This window comes from Candoia aspera, chromosome 4 (assembly GCF_035149785.1).
Source record: "Candoia aspera isolate rCanAsp1 chromosome 4, rCanAsp1.hap2, whole genome shotgun sequence".
NCBI lineage: Eukaryota > Metazoa > Chordata > Lepidosauria > Squamata > Boidae > Candoia > Candoia aspera.
In genome coordinates, this window is record NC_086156.1 from 76,544,996 (window position 1) to 76,563,244 (window position 18,249).

The 18,249-nt window shown below is 40.2% G+C and overlaps 1 protein-coding gene across 1 annotated transcript in view; it reads left to right on the forward strand.

Annotated features, from left to right (window-relative positions):
- The first annotated feature begins 10,373 nt into the window (after nucleotides 1-10,373).
- GRB7 (growth factor receptor bound protein 7) overlaps nucleotides 10,374-18,249 on the forward strand; it is a 57,838-nt gene continuing 49,962 nt past the window's right edge. The window contains exon 1 of the mRNA XM_063300649.1: nucleotides 10,374-10,516. The gene's annotated coding sequence lies outside the window, so the exon portion shown is untranslated. The remainder of the gene's footprint in view (nucleotides 10,517-18,249) is intronic.

The following is an 18,249-nucleotide window of genomic DNA, read 5'->3' on the forward strand; positions in this document are numbered from 1 at the left end:
TGTATATGACCATTCAATCAGGTTAGTCAGAAATGGTACAATCCAAAAGTAGGATGAACTTCCTGCTTCTCAGAAGACCTATTGTTGAATCACTGCTGTTACCATTTTTATCTGTATTGAAACTGAACCTACAAGGAAAGAAAGGCTGAAATTAGAAGTGGGTCTCCATAAAGGAGTGCAGAACTGCAAAGAAAGATAGCACTGTTTCAATCCATTAAAGAGTTGGGGAGATTTCTACAGTGATGTATGAAAGAATATGTAGTAAGATGGATGGATGGATGGATGGATGGAGGGGTGGATGGGTGGATGGATGGATGGATCAATCCTTTGTTGTGATTGTTTACAATACCAATAGAGGGCAACCATGATGAAAACAGTGTAGAGTGGTTCTTGCCTAGGACGTTCTTCACAACTGCCATTATCATTTCCACTTAATCTATACTAGAGGCCAAATGAGATGTTGCCCTGTAGTACAACAGCTTGTGTTCTCTCTCTTCATCTTTGTCAGGTTAGTACCTCTTCAGTGTGCACTCCTGGCCTTCCAATGGAATATAGATCTGAAATGAGCAGATTCAGAGCCCTTTTTTGAAAGGATAGGGTAAAGATATATGATTTCCACAATGAATGGTCAATTTGATAAACCAGAAATGATAGTGACAGTAGGGAAAGATGCCTTGATTCCTTACTTAGCTTCTTGTGATGTGTATGGCTTTTCTACTCCTTCCAAAATGCTTTTGAAATTAAAATATATGAAATAAGAGATATTTTCTCATGAACTACAGCTGAAAAATCATAAGCTGTGTTTGCATGACATGCTTACCCATAAATAACTAAACCATGGTTCACTAAATTAAACTAATTTCTGGGTTTGCACCACACAGTGAACCACAAAGTAACAACACAGACTGGATTTGCACTGCATCCTAGACTGCTAGTCTCTTGTTCACCATTTCTTGTGAATATAGCCACAGTTTGCCCCTATGGGTCTTCTTTTACATGGCATCAAACAATATTCTAAAACAATGTTTCCCAGCCTTTGGTAAGCTTTAGATTTGTGGAGTTCAGCACCCAGAATTATCAACAAAGGGCATGGTGGATAGGGAATTTTGGGAATTGAAGGCCACGCACCTGAATATTGGCAAGTTTGGGAAACTCTGATCCAGAAGCATAGTTCAGTCTTCCAGAGCATGCTTTTTCTCCATCCAGAGCTATCCCTTCATTTGAGCATGCTGCATGAAAATCCCAGGTGTTCCAGTCCCACACAGCTGGAGGGCACCTGGTTGTGGACCGTTGTCATAGATAACCCCATATGTTTTATGGATACCAAAGAGGAGTAGTGACTATATAATCTGTTCAAGGAAGAAATTCAATGAACTTACTTCATCAGGTCACCAAAAGCCTTTTTCTCTTAGGTGTGGCTGCTATTCTGCCCCTTGCTCCACAGCTTTTGACCATGCAGTCAGGACTGCAAGCCAAAGACAGAGTTCAGGCTACATCTCACAAAAAGTCACTTGGGAGTGTAAGGTTCACTGAACTCAGAGTGGAACTAACTGAAAGATGAAAAGGATCAGGCACTGATGCCCAAGTTTCTTGAGGAAACAAATCAAATAGGGAAAATGGCACTTCTGAGAGGTTTTCTCTCAAATGATATATCACCTGAAGCAACTGGGATTCTGACGTGTTGCACTTTAAAGTAACTTCTGTGAGCTAGAAGGGTATTGTTCACTTCATTGTGAGACTGTTTACTTCATTACAACAAAAGAGATTGGAAAGCCTTCAGGCCTTATTTAGACATAACTGAAACATTCTTTGCTTTTAATATAATTTTTATTAGAAGTGTTTTAAACAGATAAAAGATAAACATGAAAAATATAGAAAGTGAAGAAGGAGAGAAAAGATAAAGTGCAGTAAATAAGAAAAGAAAAAGAAAAGTAATATTTAAAGAAACTACTTCCAATCTTCATTACAGCAGTTACAAACAAACTTATTCCCACTCCTCCCCCATCAAGGCTACATCACATTGTAGAGTTCAGTTCTTCCCGCGTTCAACCCTTTTCAATCAACAAATCTGGAAATCATCATCATTTTTATCCATTTTCAGCAAAAAGTCCATAAAGGATTTCCAGTCTTTTATAAAAGTATGTATTGTTTTATCCCTGATCAAGCATGTCAGTTTTGCTATTTCTGCTAATTCTGTCATCTTCACAGTCCAATCCTCCATTGTGGGTATGACAGATAGATTCTTGTGATCACATGTAGTTAAAAAAAATGTAGGGAATGCATAGGGAACATGACTTCTAGAATTCTCTCCAGTCCCTTTACCAGCAGCAGCCATAGGTTTGTGTCTGTGTGCGCACCGGGAAGGATGGATGCGCTGCATATTCTCCACTCTGGGTCACATGGCTGGGATAGCAGAGGGAGGGAACTTGGAATGGAATAGTCACCAACATTCCAAGCCACTGGCTTACCACCTCTCCCCTAGGGTCACACGAGAGGACTTTGGGGAAAACGTTTCCTGTACTGCCCTGGGCCAGATCTAGTTCATTTTTTTTTAACTTGACCTTTCTTTTTATTTCTTCTCCTGCCATACCAAATTTGGTCCTGTTCAATTTTGGAAAGTTATCCTGCTGAGAAACACACTGAGTCCAGGCACCTGCAGTACATGTTTTTCCCCCAAATTCTCTTGTGTTGGAAAGAATAATAACGAGATAGAGAAAGCAGGAAAAGTGTCGCTTCAGGAATTCTTTCCAGACCTTTATAAGCAATGGACATCAGAGGCATCTAAATTTTCTTCTAAGTAATGAAATAACATAATTGCATGTCTCTGCATGTAGGTTTCTGCTGTTCCCTCATATTGCTTCTGTGTACAGGTAGTCCGCACTTACTGACTGCAATTGGGACTGGCAACTCCGTCACTAAGCGACACAGTTGTAAAGTGAAAAATCACGTGACCACACCCGACTTACAACAGCAGCTTGTCAGTTCTGTCTGTGGTTGTTAAGTGAATCACTGCAGGTCGTTAAGTGCAATGTCATGTGACCGCAAATTGTGACTTCTTGCCAGTTTCCCCATTGACTTTGCTCGTTGGAAGCCAGCTGCGAAGGTCGCAAAGGGCGATCCCGTGACTGTGGGATGCTGCAACCATCTTAAATGTGTGCTGGTTGCCAAGTGCCCGAATCACGTTCATGAGACTGTGGAGATGCTGCAATGGCTGCAGCTTCAAGGACCAGTTGTAAGTCTCCTTGTTCAGCACCATCATGACTTTGAATGGTCAGTAAGCAAGGACTACTTGTATTTTTGTTCATATGTATGTGTTAGGAAGAATAGCACAGGCTGCATATGCTCTGTTCTGGGTCACCTGACTGGGAAAAGAAGGAATGGGGGCTTAGAATGGAACAACCAGCAACCTTCCAAGCCATGGGCCCTACTGCTATAGGAATAGGAATAGGGATATTTTTTTCCCAAAATGATTTTCTCCACAATCCTCAGCCTGATCTGGCCCATTTTGAAACCTGACCTTTGCTTTGCTGGCTTCTTCCTTCATATCAAATTTGGTCCCATTCATTTTGATTTTCAGAGTTATCCTGCTGTTGGAAGTAGAGACAGCAGACAGACAAAGACCTGACTCCCTTGACATAACTTCTTTCCAACATTCCTTTGGGTTGAAAAGAATGGGAAAAAAAACAAGGTTGGGATTAGGAGGAGGAGGAAGGAATACAAAGACTAGCAGCCATCCACCATATGTCTGCATCACACATAGATCTCATCAATTTTAGTAGTTTTTATTTTCAAAATTTACGTAAGATTGTATCTTGAAAGGATTAGAAACAAGAGTATTGGGAATAGAAATACTGTAATCTCATCTGTAAACAAGGGGGTTAGAGTTTCTCTGTGTTTCTAACTTTTTTTAGACTTAAGTACAGTCCATCCTATTTCCATATGCATTTGAGAATATATTTTAAAGATTGTATTAAGATTCATATGCATTTTTGTACACGTTTCTCCGAACATGTACATTTTTGCCTGCAATTTGTATAATCTACACAGGGTGGGTGCCCGGCTTTACCATGGGAGTGGCTGGAAGCTAAAAAGCTGTTTCCCACCCCCTCACTTCTCTTGCCATCCCTCCAGGCAAAGACTGGCAGAACTGACAGCAAAAGGAGGAGTGATGGTTCTTTAAGGAAGTAGGAGAGCCCTGACTTTCCCGCTGTCAAAAGTCAAATGGCCCAGTTCAACAGGGAACCAGTTTCGAACAATGGCCAGGGACTCAAAGGTTGGGGGCCTGCCTACAGCAGCCTCAAGTAGCTAACAGGAGCAGGGCAAATCCCGTATGGAGACAGTCTGATCAGAAGCAACTGAATGAATAAACAACAATTATTTTTATGCAAACTTTCCCCTAATAAACCATATGCAGTATGTATGTATGCATATACACACACACACACACACACACACACACACACATACACAGAGAGAGAGAGAGAAAAATGCGTTGCAAAATTCTAAGAAGTAGTCATTTCAAGGGCTAACTTGTTTCAGTTTGTGTAGTGTAGAAATGGAGAACTGGATCCTGTAATAAATGAATAGTTTTGTAATAATAGTTTCAAAAGCATTGCTAGTGCATGAACTGAGTCCTTCTGTATTCCATGAAATCCAGTAGCAGGAGGGAAAGTAACGTTATTGGATGTTTGTAAATAATTATTTAATTAAACTTAACAGTGGTTATTATTTCCTGAAATTTACCTTTTTTTTAAGAAGGCAAATATGTCAAAACTCATGATATATCATAAAATCTCAGTATTCTTTTATGAGATCTTGCTGAAATCTCATGAAATTTCATATTATTAATAGGGAGGCCCAGGCTATTGTATGAAATTGCAAAATGGTGCCCTGATTTTGAAAAGTGTGCCATTTCCTATTATGGACTAATGAGAGGTTACTTGTTTGGGCATTGTAAGGAGTGGCTGTAATGTTGGGCCACACACTCTACAGTGATTTGACAAGAGCTGCAGTAACAAAGGGAGAGATTCCTTTCTGGAAAACTTTTATTCAACAGTGATGGATGCATGGACAACGTTTCTGCACTGTGAGAAGCTTCATGGGTGCTACTATATACCAAGGGATGAGTTTCCTTGGAAAAGGTTAGGTAGATCTCAGGAGGCTTCTGGAAATTCTGTGATACAATCTTTATTTATACTTACACATAGCTGAGCATAAGATGAGAGATTCACAACATTAACACTCTCAATAAATTCAAGTTCCTTATCAAATTTTTAGAATTCTCTTGTTACTGTCTCCAGCAACTGCATTCAGAACCATATTGTCTGGACATAGTTTATAATTTCAATGGTTAGTAGTCATTGATAGGCTTATCCTCAGTGTACAGTATGTTTCATTTCAAATCACTTCTATTTTTTAATTACTTTTTAATCTGTAACAAAAAAAAAATAATATCCAAACAGAATAGTAAATGATAATACAAGCAAAGAAAAATAAACAAAAAACCCTGAAAAAACTAAAACTTATTAGGGCAATTATATAGAGCAATTATATATAGCAATTATATAGGCAATTACATAATGTCAGTAGGAATTCAATTTGTATATAGAAAGTGTAGACTTGTGTTTCCTCCAGGGTTTTAGGTCAGGTACACTAGAACCTTTCCACTAAATAAAACAATCTTCTTGGCTGTTGTCAATGCCGATAAATCCATAGTTCTTCATGCTTTGATATGTTCTAAATTTTTGGAATGTAATTTAACATCACACATCTTTGACTCTTATTTCTATTCCAAACACCTTATTTACAGCTTTATGAATATTAAATCAAAATGGTCCCAATGTAGAATAGTCCCAAAACAGTCCCTTCTGCAAACCTCTTTTAAAAGCCATGTAAGATAATGGCCAACACACCATTGGAACCTGGAATGTAAGATCTATGAGCCAGGGCAAATTGGATGTGGTTATTGGGGAGATGTCAAGATTAAAGATAGACATTTTGGGCGTCAGTGAACTGAAATGGACTGGAATGGGCCACTTCACATCAAATGACCACCAGATCTACTACTGTGGACAAGAGGACCACAGAAGAAATGGAGTAGCCTTCATAATTAATAGTAAAGTGGCTAAAGCAGTGCTTGGATACAATCCAAAAAACAATAGAATGAACTCAATTCGAATTCAGGGCAAGCCATCTAACATCACAGTGATCCAAATATACGCCCCAACCACAGATGCTGAAGAAGCTGAAGTAGAGCAGTTCTATGAGGATCTGCAGCACCTACTGGACAACACGCCTAAAAGAGATGTTATTTTCATCACAGGAGACTGGAATGCTAAGGTGGGCAGTCAAATGACACCTGGAATTACAGGTAAGCATGGCCTGAGAGAACAAAACGAAGCAGGACATAGGCTGATAGAATTTTGCCAAGACAACTCGCTCTGCATAACAAACACTCTCTTCCAACAACCTAAGAGACAGCTTTATATATGGACTTCACCAGATGGACAACACCGAAATCAGATTGACTACATCCTTTGCAGCCAAAGGTGGCGGACATCTGTACAGTCGGTAAAAACAAGACCTGGAGCTGGCTGTAGTTCTGATCACGAACTTCTTCTTGCACAATTTAGGATCAGACTAAAGAGATTAGGGAAGACCCACAGATCAGCTAGATATGAGCTCACTAATATTCCTAAGGAATATGCAGTGGAGGTGAAGAATAGATTTAAGGGACTGGACTTAGTAGATAGGGTCCCGGAAGAACTCTGGACAGAAGTTCGCAACATTGTTCAGGAGGCGGCAACAAAATACATCCCAAAGAAAGAGAAAACCAAGAAGGCAAAGTGGCTGTCTGCTGAGACACTAGAAGTAGCCCAAGAAAGAAGGAAAGCCAAAGGCAATGGTGATAGGGGGAGATATGCCCAATTAAATGCAAAATTCCAGAGGTTAGCCAGAAGAGATAAGGAATTATTTTTAAACAAGCAATGCGCGGAAGTGGAAGAAGACAATAGAATAGGAAGGACAAGAGACCTCTTCCAGAAAATTAGAAACATTGGAGGTAAATTCCAGGCCAAAATGGACATGATCAAAAACAAAGATGGCAAGGACCTAACAGAAGAAGAAGAGGTCAAGAAAAGGTGGCAAGAATATACGGAAGACCTGTATAGGAAGGATAACAATATCGGGGATAGCTTGACGGTGTGGTCAGTGAGCTAGAGCCAGACATCCTAAAGAGTGAGGTTGAATGGGCCTTGAGAAGCATTGCTAATAACAAGGCAGCAGGAGATGACGGCATCCCAGTTGAACTGTTCAAGATCTTGCAAGATGATGCTGTCAAGGTAATGCATGCTATATGCCAGCAAATTTGGAAAACACAAGAATGGCCATCAGATTGGAAAAAATCAACTTATATCCCCATACCAAAAAAGGGAAACACTAAAGAATGTTCAAACTATCGAACAGTGGCACTCATTTCACATGCCAGTAAGGTAATGCTCAAGATCCTGCAAGGTAGACTTCAGCAATTCATGGAGTGAGAATTGCCAGATGTACAAGCTGGGTTTAGAAAAGGCAGAGGAACTAGGGACCAAATTGCCAATATCCGCTGGATAATGGAAAAAGCCAGGGAGTTTCAGAAAAACATCTATTTCTGTTTTATTGACTATTCTAAACCCTTTGACTGTGTGGACCATAACAAATTGTGGTAGGTTCTTAGCAGTATGGGGATACCAAGTCATCTTGTCTGCCTCCTGAAGAATCTGTATAACGACCAAATAGCAACAGTAAGAACAGACCACGGAACAACAGACTGGTTTAAGATTGGGAAAGGAGTACGGCAGGGCTGTATACTCTCACCCTACCTATTCAACTTCTACGCAGAACACCTCATGCAACATGCTGGGCTTGAGGAATCCAAGGCTGGAGTTAAAATCACTGGAAGAAACATTAACAATCTCAGATATGCAGATGGTACCACTTTGATGGCTGAAAGCGAAGAGGAACTGAGGAGCCTTGTGATGAAGGTGAAAGAAGAAAGTGCAAAAGCTGGCTTGCAGCTAAACCTCAAAAAAACCAAGATTATGGCAACCAGCTTGATTGATAACTGGCAAATAGAGGGAGAAAATGTAGAAGCAGTGAAAGACTTTGTATTTCTAGGTGCGAAGATTACTGCAGATGCTGACTGCAGTCAGGAAATCAGAAGACGTTTAATCCTTGGGAGAAGAGCAATGACCAATCTTGATAAAATAGTTAAGAGCAGAGACATCACGCTGACAACAAAGGCCCGCATAGTTAAAGCAATGGTGTTCCCAGTAGTAACATATGGCTGCGGGAGCTGGACCATAAGGAAGGCTGAGAGAAGGAAGATCAATGCTTTTGAGATGTGGTGTTGGAGGAAAATTCTGAGAGTGCCTTGGACTGCAAGAAGATCAAACCAGTCCATCCTCCAGGAAATAAAGCCAGACTGCTCGCTTGAGGGAATGATATTAAAGGCAAAACTGAAATACTTTGGCCACATAATGAGAAAACAGGACACCCTGGAGAAGATGCTGATGCTAGGGAGAGTGGAGGGCAAAAGGAAGAGGGGCCAACCAAGGCCAAGATGGATGGATGATATTCTAGAGGTGATGGACTCGTCCCTGGGGGAGCTGGGGGTGTTGACGACCAACAGGAAGCTCTGGCGTGGGCTGGTCGATGAAGTCACGAAGAGTCGGAAGTGACTGAATGAATAAACAACAACAAAACAAGGTAATGGCCATCAGTCCACTTTGTGGTACAGAATTCAATAATATAACTATAAAATTGGTGCTTTGTGCAAATGGCCATGTAAAAGTGCTATTTAGAACATTTTGTCTGACTATGCAAGAATATTATTGTAATAGGTTTGAGAGATGGTCAAGATGACCCCACAGAATCATTCCCTGCTTAGTAATTCTTGAGAAAGAAATTCTTTGTGAGTACAGCTTTTAGTGTGTATAACCTCAGGCAGTGAGGCTAAGACCTAACAAATGAACAGCTGGATAGCTGTATGTTTCTCTCACCTCAGAAGGTGGGTGATGTGCAGTGATATGTTTTCCAAAGACTGGGCTTAGGTGCAGATGATATCACTCTTTGCAAAAATTTTCTTTCAGCTGGCTGGGAATTTGGGATACTGTAGGCTAATATATTCCAAGGGTATCAAACTGGGGAAGTCTGCGATATATCATAACTCAGTGAACTAGGGATACAGGAACAAATGCTAAAACAATACTACTTAATACAGAATATGTTATAATGCTAGTTTTCAAACTGGATCTTGGAGAATCTCAGTATTCCTTGGAAAATATTCAAGGGATCATCTGCAATTCTCATCACACTTTTCCTAAAGACAATTTACAAAATGCAGCCACAATGGACTGTGGGCCTTGTTCTAGAGCAGGGAAGAAATTGTTTTCCTCCAGTTGCTGACAAAGTGCCACCTTCCTCATCCCTAGACAGGATGGACAATTGTCAAGGAGGGTATAAACTGTAAGCCAACCCCACCTGTTGTCTACAATGTATTCTTAACTGAGGAATGAACATGATGGAAGAAGTGGGTTGAAATGTGCCGTATAATATCTTTCTATATCCTCAATTCTCTGCCATATGGCATTTTCTATCAAATGTATACACCATCCGCCACTGACCAATGAAGAAAAAGCTCCCTGCTGCTAGAAAGCTTGAAAACTACTGAAAGACAAAACCTTGGGAGAAAGACTGCTGCCTTGCTTTCCATCAAATATAGTTTGGGTTATGTTGGCCTAGTGTCACAAGATTAAATACTTCTTTTATAAAACGTAACTACATAGCAACACTGTGTTTTAACATTTTTAAAATTATTTTTGAGAATTTCCTTCACACAGAACCCTTTCCCTAGTCTAATTGTCCATTTGAAGAAGGACTTTGGGTCTTGTTATTCATATGTAGGATGAAATCAGCTGCAGGTTGGTACTCTAATAGAGTTAATCTCTGGGTAAAGTTATAAAGGCCAGGTGCCAGTGTGCAAATTAGCTAGAAATGTGATCTTTCATTCTCTACCTTCTACCACTTGCCCCTCCCAACTCTCCCCATCCCATGTCTACTTTTCTGAAGCTGTCAAGCTTGGCTTTATCAGACTTATTATAATAACACCCAGTGACCTTTCCCTGCTAGTTGGCAAAGTCTGGAGTGGTATGGAATAATATCAAGACCTGACTGAAAAACAAAGTAGAACAGAAAAAGAAGAAAAAGAAGGTCCCAGAGGAGGGAAAGTTAAGCAAGTTAACCATAAAATTCTCTCTAACACTGCCAAGAAGAAAGGAGTTTGAAACCATGGTGCACCTGCTCTATCACCTTTGGCTGATTCTAGTCTGCTTGTGTGTGTGTTTTGGCCGGCTGTGATGTCAAGAGAAAGAGGCGTGGCAGCTTTGGAGGCAGGTAGATAAAGGATTCAAACTAAACAGGATCCCCCAGTTCTGAGAGTCGAGGCAACAGCGGATCCACAAATCACCAGGGTCAGGTAGGCTTGTTTATCTTTCCCCGTCTTTTCGGACTGCTTTTGCTCCTCTTCTTCCTTCTTAAATCTGGAGTCAGGAAAGGTCACGTTGAGGATAAGGGTGGGGAGGGTGGGGAGGCTGGTACGCAGTGAAGTGAAAGACCTGCTGCCTGATCCTATGATTATTTACTTAGGAGTAAAATTTACGATCTTGCCCCAGTTCCTGGTATGTGCAGATAGCATTGCAGTTCCAACGTAACATCTGGAATGTTAAGATTTCTAAGGCTTTGCTTACTCTTTTGTACCTGAATTTGTTTTAGATTTTTTTTTTTCTTACTTTCTTACATTCCTTTCAAATCTGAGGTTTCTTTTTTTTCTGGTGGATTCTTAAAAAATTGTTTTTGTAAATATATACATAAACCTGCTTCCAGTTTTAAAACTACATGTTATTTTTTTGACTTCCTGTCTTTTCTGTCTCTTTTTAACTCTTAGTAGTTCTACTATTTGCTTCCTGTTAAGACTGCATTCTTCCTTTCCTGTTCATACCCTTGGAACAGCAACAGGAGGAATTGGACAAAAGAAAATGACTGGGAAATGTAGATTATAGTTCAGTAGTCTCGGTTTCAGTGTTTGTGCCATTATTATTGGTTTGGAAAATTGTACTAGGGCAAGAGATGGGAAAACATGTGGAGAAATATTGCAAATTATACTATGAGCATAATTTCCAAAATAGTCATATCTGAGGCTATTCAGGATGCCTCTCGGTATTGATAGAAGATGAACAGTCTATTAGTGAACATGCATGTACTGTTGTATTGATTTGAATACCAAGTGCAATAAAAGAGAGCTATTGCTTTTAACTTTTGGGGGTAGGTTTAAAAGGCTATTATAAGATGCCCTAAGAGACATTTGGAGGGGAAGCCCACAAATTGTAAAAATAAATAAATTCACATTCTCATTCTTGTTCCAGCCCTTTAGATTAGTGTTTCTCAACCTTGGCAGCGTGAAGATGTGTGGACTTCAACTCCCAGAATTCTGGGAGATGAAGTCCACACATCTTCACGCTGCCAAGGTTGAGAAACACTGCTTTAGATATACGGACTACAACTCCCCAAAGTCTCAGGGAAAGCTAGATAGATGGGATGTCCAATCTGGTCATGTAGAGCTGTTCTGATACAGCATTGTTAGATAGCAGGGTCAGGATCTCTGACACCACTCCCCAAAGGAGGCTCTTGTCCAAATGTAGAGTTCCAGAAAATATTGTTCTGCACTTCTATTGTTCCTCGCAACTGAGAATTCAAAATAGTCAAACAGTATAGCTTAACCCCGAACGTGTGTGCCCATTGCCCTGGGCAACATATTTGGGTTTATTAAAAAGGTCGCAAACAGAAGGCAGAGTAAAGTAATGGCTCCAAAAAAGACAGAGCCAATTGCTTCCTGTGCTCTATGAGTCATAAAATGGACTGACCTGCATGTGCAATTCCAAATCTATATTTGTATTACTGCAGATCAGGGATTTTAGGAAAGAGGAAAAGTATTGTTAAATAGTGGAGAGTCACTCCTTGCCATTCAAATGCAAACCGCTGCATTTTCAGTTTGATTTCAGGTTTCTATGTTGACATAATAAGGTGTTTCTCTCTTCGGTTTGTTGCCAGGTTTTGTACTATAATCGGGGTAGTTTGTGATGTGGCAGGTTTCTAGTGCTACAAATCAAAATTCATGATATAGCTATTTTGCCCTTCCTTTTGTTTTTTTTCTTTTTAGAAAAAAATGGAATAATATGTGGGTTCTGTTGGAAGACAACACTGTGTGCCCTCATTCTGTACCCCTTCACATAAGAATTCAGTGAATGATACAGGGAGATCACACAATGAGAACTAGAATCACCCAGTGTTATAAACAAACATAGGTAACAGAAATCAAACTCTCTTTCTTTCTTTAGCGAAAAAGCCACTGGTAGCAGGGTGTTAGTGGGTGATCTTGGCCCATGGCTTAATTCCCTTCCTTTTTAAAACAACATTAAAAAAAACTGCTTTCACCCCATACTGGGTTCCAAGCAAATGCAGAATTGTTCACAACTTTACCAAAGTTTGTAAGCTTTTCTCCAAGGAATGAAATCAACATTTAGCGTATAGAGCCAAACATTATAAGGAGCCAAATTGTCTTTCTTGGCACTTTTTCAACATGCGCACCCACTCCAAATTGTTAAATGCCAGCTCTTCCAAAATATTCAATCACCTAACTATTCAACAGAAAATGAACAGAGAGGCAGGTGTTAGTAAGGGAGCCACACGTTTTCGAGCCTAATTTTCTATAGGTTAGTTAGGACCCTTCTACAAACAGGAGTACCTCTGCGTGCCCCTTATGGCACTGTGGGACTTCTAGTGATTTTCACACGCTGTGCTGATTAACTTCAGAAATCAACTGGTTCTGCTGTTGGTCCTGGAAAAAAAAACACCATTAAGATAGAGCTGCTGCATTTCCTCCAAAATTATGGGATGGCAGATGCAGTCATCCTTTGGCAGAAACTGCTCCCAGGCTCCTGTTTGCCCAGCGATCTGAAGATTTCCATGCAGTGGGTGTGGGGTCTCTGTTTTGTTTTTTATTTTTGTCCTCCAAATAGCAGACATGAGGAGGGAAAAACAAGGTTGGGGGCAGTATGCTACCTAATTGCTGTTTTTAGCACTCTATGGTTGGCCAGCTGGAGGAACACATGCTAGCTCAAGGGGAGAAAGGTGAGAACATGCCTTTTAAAAAATAGCTTTTGGTATGTTGTTCGTATATAATGCTTTGTCCCTTGGGGTAACACTTCGTGCTTCTTTAGCAAGTTTGTAATCCCTGGCAAACTCTACTTTGTTTAAAGTTTTTCTAGGCTGCTTTTAGGAAACGTGGCCTCACGTAAAAGTAAATGACAATTTAGACACGTTATTCAAAGTTTATAGTTTGAAATGAATATGATACCTAACTTACAGAACCAATTATACTCTAAGGCGAAGATAGCATTGAAGAAATAAGGTACTTTTTTGACCAGAAGTAAAGGTCCAAGTACAGTTGATGTGGCACTTCCTAGTGGAGGAACCTCCACTGGGATCATCTGGACCACCATTAAGTAGACTGGAACATTTTAATGTCATTTATTAGATTTATATCCTGCCTTTCCTCCAGGAATTCAGAGTGATGTAAATTGCACTCTCATCTCCATTTTTTTTGGTCACAGCACTCTTGTGCAATAAGTTGGGCTAAGAGAAAATGAGATGCCTAAAGTCACCCAGTGACTCTCCATGTCTGAGGGTAGATCTGTGCCTGGGTCCCCCCTCCCTTAGTCCTGGCATAGGTGGGTCCACACTGACCATGTGCCACGTTCCCCTAAGTTATCCAGCAACTTCAAGAAGAAAAAGCTGTCCTGTTACCAATATTGAGATAAAATTCAGTCACTGGCCTGAATACTTACAATACCTGGGATTGTAAGTAGAGAAGAGGCCGTCTGGTCTTTTGCTGTAGGCAACTCAATGTTTTGGGCTAGCTCTGATGGCAAGGGAGGCATTCCTAGAGGAGGTAATTTGTGGTGGAGATTGAGCTTTTGGATTCTTCCCATCCCTGCAGTCCTCCCTATCCCACTTGGATAGGTTTAGTTTCAGACCCAGAGGTAACTGTAAAACTGGGACAAAATTACCAAAGTGGTGGGACTGAGGAACCCATCAAGAAGTTAAGTGTTCCCCTTCCAATAGCAGATCCCCCCCCCCCCCGTTCCCCACAACAGCACAGGGACTGAACCATCCTGTTTTCTTTTTTAAAATTTATTTCTATTCATTAAGAATGTTTATATAGAATAAAAGACTAATCAAAAGGAAAAAAGCAAGCAAACAAGCAAGAAATGCAAGAAACAAAAAAGAAAAAAACAGAAGTGTAGAAATATGTGAATGACTTCCGACCTTTTCAACAGATAATTACAATCTTATCACCCTTCCACCCTCTTAGATATTATAGAAATCCCTTCAGCCCCTCATTTAACCCACATCTTTCTTAATCTTCAAATCCCTAAGTCATCCATTCATTTCTTTCTTCTCTCAGCAAAAAGTCCGTATAAGATTTCTAGTCTTTCAGAAAAGTTTTTGTTGTTCTTTCTTTGACCAGACAGGTCAGTTTTGCAATTTCTGAAAATTCTGACATTTTCACAATCCATTCCTCCTCTGTGGGAATTTCATTATTCTTCCATCATTGTGCATACAATAATCTTGCTGCAGTTACCATATATAAAATCAGTCTTTTTGTTGTTTATTCATCTAGTCGCTTCCGACTCTTTGTGACTTCATGGACCAGCCCACGCCAGAGCTTCCTGTCGGTCGTCAACACCCCCAGCTCCCCCAGGGACGAGTCCGTCACCTCTAGAATATCATCTATCCACCTTGCCCTTGGTCGGCCCCTCTTCCTTTTGCCTTCCTCTCTCCCTAGCATCAGCATCTTCTCCAGGGTGTCCTGTCTTCTCATTATGTGGCCAAAGTATTTCAGTTTTGCCTTTAATGCCATTCCCTCAAGTGAGCAGTCTGGCTTTATTTCCTGGAGTATGGACTGGTTTGATCTTCTTGCAGTCCAAGGCACTCTCAGAATTTTCCTCCAACACCACAGTTCAAAAGCATCGATCTTCCTTCTCTCAGCCTTCCTTATGGTATAAAATCAGTCTACCATGAGTCTTTTCTAATTCATGTCCATAAGTCCCAATAAAAAGAATTCTGGTTTCTTTGCAGTATTAATCTTTAAAATCTTTGCACCATTGTGTGAATTTGTATCCAAAATTTCTTAGCTTTCTCACAAGTCCACCATGCATGATAAAATGTTCCCTCATGCTTTTCACATTTCCAACACCAGTTTGAAATACCTTTGAACATTTTTGATAATTTCTCTGGTGTCATATACCAATGATACATCATTTTATAAAACATTTCTCTTAAACTAGAACAAAATATAAATTTAATACCAGTTACCCACATTCTCTCCCAAGCGTCCATCTAACTGTGCATCTGGAAACCATTGAAAACTATGTCCTTCTGCAGTCAATTGTTCTCTTGACTTCATCTGAGTCCTATTTTCTTCTGTGAGAAGAAAAATAGGAGGCTCAGAGGCCTTCTCGTATAATCTTTGACTCAATGTGGTGCTGCCAGCAATAGTCTTAGGGGTTGCCAGTTGGCCATTGGCCAATGTTAGAAGGACATGACTTGTTGGCCTGGGTGAGGGACAGAACGTTCTGTTAATAAAAACCCAGGTGGAACCCAACTCCTGCCATCACGTTTAAAGGCAGGGCATGGAGCAGGCTGACTTGAAGTGTTTGAGGGCTGCCTGACAAAGGGATCCCTTTGTGAAACTTTCGTGCGTAGACTTCTGCCATGGCCTTGTAAGCTGTCTATCATTTCTGGAGCCACGATAGGGCAGGGTTAAACTTTAAACATATTAACTGGATCCTTAACTTGGAAGAATATCTGGATTCTTCACCAGAGTTAAAAAGGAACAACATATGCTACTCTATAAAAATATCATTAGGATTAGGCCTACTGCCTGCTATTTGGTAATCCCCTCCCAATTGTTTAAAACATTTTTAAAATAGCATGATCAATTTTTAATTCTTAATGTGATAGATGGGGAAAATAGAATGATTGGAGAGTAATCATATTAAATCCAGGTAAATAAAGGGACATGGTGGTGCAGCAGCTTAATGACGCTGGAGTCTGCTGGCTAGAAATGGTCGATGCTCCAACGGTTCGAGCCCAGCTCCACGTGATGGAAATGAGCTCCCATCATTTTGTCCCCAGCTCCTGCCCTCCTAGCAGTTCGAAAGCATACCATCTGCGAGTAGATAAATAGGTACCCCCATTTTGGTGGGGGGAAAGGCTGGCGGTGCTCTGCGTGGAGAGCAGGAACCAGCACTGGATCTGCCTGGATGTGACTGGCAGGGGATCGGTGGAGAAAAGCCCCAGAGGAGCCGACTTCCCCAAGGAACGCTGCTGGCCAGCTGGTGCAAAGCGAGCTCACCCTCTTGTGGTGCACCAGTGCAACAAAGAACTAGCAACTGCTGGTGCCAGAACATCTACCATGCGTAAAAAACATTGTACGCCATATGCTAAGTTGGCATTGTACGCCATATGCTAAACAAACAAACAAACAAACAAACAATCCATGTAAATTTAAATAACTGCAAATTGAATCAAATACAGCTTTTGTTCTGCCCTGCCACCGCTTTTGGGGGTGAAGCCCCCAGCATTCTCCTCATTCCACTGGGAAAGCCACATCCACTGCTAAAAGGCCTACTTCAGTGCTCCTCTCTTTCTATGTTTGTATATACTGTGTGTGTGTGTGTGTGTGTGTATGTGTATATAAATTTTAACAATAATAAGAACTAATACAAACCAAACTAAAATAGAATGAAAAAGAAGAAAGAGAAAGGGAGAAATAAAAGAAAAAGCCAAAAGTGCAAAAAGAAAAAAAGCAGAAGAAAAGTAGAAAAAAAGAAATAAAGAAGTGGCTTCCAATCTTTTTTACAGCAGTTATGAGTACAATTATAGTTTAATCTCTCTCTCTAAAGTTACATCATGACTTTCTTCTTTCTATAATCTATCCTGAACCCTAGAATTCTGAGCCCTGAGTTCATTTTGCTTGGTATATGCACCCCCATTTTAATGCTTTAATTGCATGATCAATATTGAAGTGCTTTCTGTCATTTTCACCTTGGTAATTAATTATTTTGCTTGAGACTTTCTATGAATTTTGAATCGGATCTTAAAATCCAGCTCTCCCCTCCATTGTCACTCATTCTGTCTCTGTTTCTTTGTCTCAGTCTCTCTCTCTCTCTGCCAGCTTGTTCACCTCCCAGTCTTTGGGTTTAAGCAAGCCATTACTTTCCCTGCCACTTCGTATACATAGGGGCTCCAGATTTAGTCCAAATTTAAAAAAAATAAAATAACAATCATTCAAGACCAATATAGCAATAGTATAAAAAGAAGACATAATGGTACAAAAGAGGGTTAAAAACAGTCCATGCCATGTATTTTAATTTCTAAATGCTATATTAAAGAGTCAAATCTTTTGGCCTGCAAAAAGATAGGAGTATAGAAGCCATATGGATTTCAAGGGCAGTTTATTCCACAGGGAAGTAGCTGCTATTGAAAAGGCCTGGTTTGGAATCCTTCTGTCCTTGATCTCTCAAGGAAGGAGATAACATTTCATGAATGGATTGAACAGGGCTGGTAGATGCCCTCTGGAGATGTTCCCATAGGTAGCCTAGACTACAGTAAGTCATGTTGAGTACCCATGTTATAGGTAATAACAAGCACCTTGAACTGTACCCAGAAACAAATTGGCTATCCATACAGTGTCTGTAATATTGGTGTAGCATTACTGTAGTGACTCTCTCCCTTCATCATAGGTTGCAGTTCCTATTTTTTATTGTTGACTCTGTTGACTCTGGCACAGCATATGATTATTCCAAATGATTTTACTTTTACTTATGCTTAAGTAATTATGAAAGTTCTGGACAAACTCCTTTAGTCCCTGGAGGCAGGTGACCTGAAACTGTAACAATAAATTAATGATTAATCCTTAGAATCGATGAGCAACTTAATTTTTCAAACTAAAATTTTAAATAGCTACCTTCTGCAGGCCTTTTAACACATTCCATATCTGGAATGTTTATGTAGATAATAGATATAACATGTCTGATCCACAGCATCAAATATATTATTATTTAGTTATTTTCTATCTCACCTTTA